The 3,737-nt window shown below is 34.9% G+C and overlaps 1 pseudogene; it reads left to right on the top strand.

Annotated features, from left to right (window-relative positions):
- The first annotated feature begins 2,697 nt into the window (after window positions 1-2,697).
- LOC130380572 (myosin heavy chain, fast skeletal muscle-like) overlaps window positions 2,698-3,737 on the top strand; it is a 16,617-nt pseudogene continuing 15,577 nt past the window's right edge.

Here is a 3,737-nt window from a genome sequence, read left to right on the forward strand (position 1 = left end):
CAGCCAAATAGGTAGCAATGTGCCATTGCTGCATTTCATTGAGGTCAAGCACTCAATCAAGCTAACAAATTCATTGCTACAAAGATCAGACATAAAAGTACTGACATAATATAAAACGCAATACAATTTAGTGAGGTGTTCTTATATTGCAAAAATAACTAAATAAAACTATCTTTATACTATCTATGTTTATAGACGTATATAAATGTACACACAAACACATCTTTTTTTTATCTGAAGCGATATGCCTCATAATTTTCACAAGTAATCTGTATTACTTTAAAACATCCTCAATCTTCAGTAAAGGTAAGTATTTTCATATGAATTTGGTTATTACTCAATAATGGAATGGAAAATACTAACTAATGGAAATGCAATCTTAAAAATCTATGTAAGCATATGCAACACTATTCCTTGGCATGTTGTTCCAGTCAATATAGTCTTATGCCAAAAAAACAGTCTAAAAAGGTATCTCTGCTCTCAGCTGCAATGCAAACCTTAAGTATTTATAGATAGATGCCAAAATAGCTTTTCATCTGTCCAAGACGGTAAATGATAGCAAAGATAGTTCCAAAGCAGATATTAATTAGATATCTAGCTATTAAAATTGTACACTAGGAATGGTAAACAGACAGGAACAATGACCTTGTCTATCTGTGTATTTGGGTGATGACTGCAGTAAAGATGATAAGAAAGAGGCGTTGTGAAAGGAAATTCAACGGAGTGAAATAAACCTTGGGAATGTGCATGACTTTTTTAATTGTGAACATTGGATACTTAAGTAATACATTGCACAATGTACAACTAATGCAAAACTTTGCAGTTTAAAACGAGTTAACCTGTTCAACTTGAGCTTGGGGTTGGGATTGAATACCTAAGGCTAGAGTTCACACTACACAATTCTAGCCAGATTTTCCAGTCACCTACATCATTTTGAAATCACAAAAAAAGGCCCAAGCTGGAGGCATTTGGCATCACGGAAAGGATGTTCGTGGAGTGTGAACTGCAAAGATGCAATATGAGCGGCTCAACAATGCGTTGCAGAGCCCTGAGTGATCTAGCAGGTTAAACATCTGGACGTGTTGGGAGTCATAATCCTGGAATGTGAAGCGACTGTCAATGACAGTAGCAACCTTCATCCAATGAGAGAGCAATACTAAAGGAAAAGGTAATCCTTTGGAGGAATCACAACACCTACAAAAGATATCGGAAAACATGTCTGAGAGGAAGACTCAGCGGTGTGTATATTGTACATAAAATGTATACTTTTTTTATTATAATTGTTTTGAAGGGAGGATTCCTCCTCCTAAAACATCTTGAAATATGACTCCCTGCAAAACTATTTTTGAGGCTAAACAGTATTCTCTTTCCCATAAAACTTCTTATTCTCCCCCCAATGTTTATTAATCAGACCACATGTATTTACAACTGGCATCTGCAATGAAGTTACACATCTAAGACAATTTTTGATATGGGTGGAAATGTTGTATGTGTATGGGTGCCAATATAAATATAATTGCTTTTGACCGGTTACACAAGCCAATAAAGTCTGTTCAATCTTAATATCCTTTCTGCCAGCCAAATAGCAAGCGATGTGCCACTGGTGTATTTATGTGAGGTCAAGCACTCCGACATCAAGCTAGAGGATACAGTGTAACATAAACAACTGTCCATTATGAAGATATCAAACATACAATAGTACAATAAAAAGTATTTTCATACAATTGAATAAGAAGGTGATTACATAGTAGAATTAATTTGTGGATAGACCTTTGAATATATATATATGTTTATAGATATATGCCAAAAAACAAGTAAACATCTTATTCCCTTGGTGGTCCACTTTTGCACATTAGATTGAATATGTATTCAGTTTAAAAGCACAATCATTGCAGATTGAACAAATAATTGAAGCAAAGCTGAATGGAAACACAATCTGAAAAAAATGTAAAAATACATTCATCACTATTCCTTGGCATCATGTCATGAAATTTGATATACTCTAACCATGCCAAAAGGGGTAATCAGGTGACAGTTGCAATGTTGCAATATAGACAATAATTTGGATATTTATAGAATCTCAAACTTCTTCTTCATCTTTTAATCTGTTAAAGTAAATAAATGATACTAAAGATAGTTTTGGAACAGATATGCACATGGTATATCTATTAATATAGGGAGACGGCAGATGAGTGTCTGTACACCTGTGGATACAAGTATACAAGAACTTAAAAAATCAGTCATGATTAAAATAAATGAACACATGCAGCCCTATACCCCCCGGCATAAGGAACTCTATTGAATCGTCTACCTTGGCATAATGTCATAAATGTTTGAATACTGTGACAAAGCCAAAAAAGGAACCCTTGCTTACAGTTGCAATGTGGCATGGATACGTATTCAACGTTTGTACATGATATAATTATAGATTGTGTGAAACTGATTGTTAAATAAGTGATCACAATCTGCAAGGAAACAAAATATGAATAACAAAATATACGTTGAGAAAATACAATAAGCTAACATTATATTGTATTCTATATATCTTCAAAGTCAATTATTAATTTGCTTTCAGAATTGTAACTGTTGGAAATGTATATGCCAATGAACAAATTAAATGCAAAGCTCAACAGAACAAGAAGATCTGCCCTTATTTAGTTTCAGCCTGGACTGCAGAACCACCTCTATATAAGAGGCCACAAGATGAGATGGAGAGACTGCAGGGGCTTTTAGGTTATTACAACTGGTGGTAAGTCAGACTGATGCTTCAGCTGCTGTGGAAGGGAGGGCATTGCATGGGGGATCAGAAATGCTTTTTTTATTGCGTTCATTGGAAATATTCCTATTTATCTACCTCTTAAAAAGAATCATGAAGAATATTTTTAATTCACATGTCTTTTAGATAATGTTTAGGATCTTTGGTTATTCAAATTACTATCTAGTGTTGTTTACATTCGTAACGATTTTTCAAGTAATCTTCTTTCTAGGTATTCTTCTTATTTTAGAGGTCATTAGAGGTGTCTTATAGCTGCATCTTATCTGAATTTTTTATTTAATTGTTTTGTTGTCAAAACAAAACATTGATGTAAGTATGTAAAAATCGACCTTTACTTATACATGTGACTTAATAACACTAATAATAACTTTTATATTTTAAAGGAACAATTTATTCTGCGATTAGAGGGAAGGAAACGGTAAGAATATGAATATCTCGTGGACAAACACCATCACAAAACCTTCTTGAAGCCATCTATATATGTCAGTTAAAATAAATAAATGAGTATGTTTGTTTTCATGAAATAAGCCTCCATCATGAGTACGGACGCAGAAATGAAAATTTATGGCGATGCTGCCATTTACCTCCGGAAGCCAGAGAGGGAGAGGCTTGAGGCCCAGAGCACGCCATTTGATGCGAAGGCTGCTGCATATGTCACTGATGTTAAGGAACTGTACGTCAAGTGTACCATCACTAAGAGGGATGCTGGCAAAGTCACCGTCACAGTTTTGGCTACAAAGGAGGTAGGCAGAGGTTGATCATGGCATGGACTAGATTGTTGGTATCAACAATGCGAAAGTGAAAGATGCATTATTAAGAAAACTAAAAATGGGTTTCCATATTTCAGGAGAGGACAGTCAAGGAAGACGATGTCTATCCCATGAATCCTCCCAAGTATGACAAAATTGAGGACATGGCCATGATGACCCATCTCAATGAAGCCTCTGTGTTGTATAACCTT

Source organism: Gadus chalcogrammus, chromosome 4 (genome assembly GCF_026213295.1).
Source record: "Gadus chalcogrammus isolate NIFS_2021 chromosome 4, NIFS_Gcha_1.0, whole genome shotgun sequence".
In the NCBI taxonomy this organism is placed as follows: Eukaryota; Metazoa; Chordata; class Actinopteri; order Gadiformes; family Gadidae; genus Gadus; species Gadus chalcogrammus.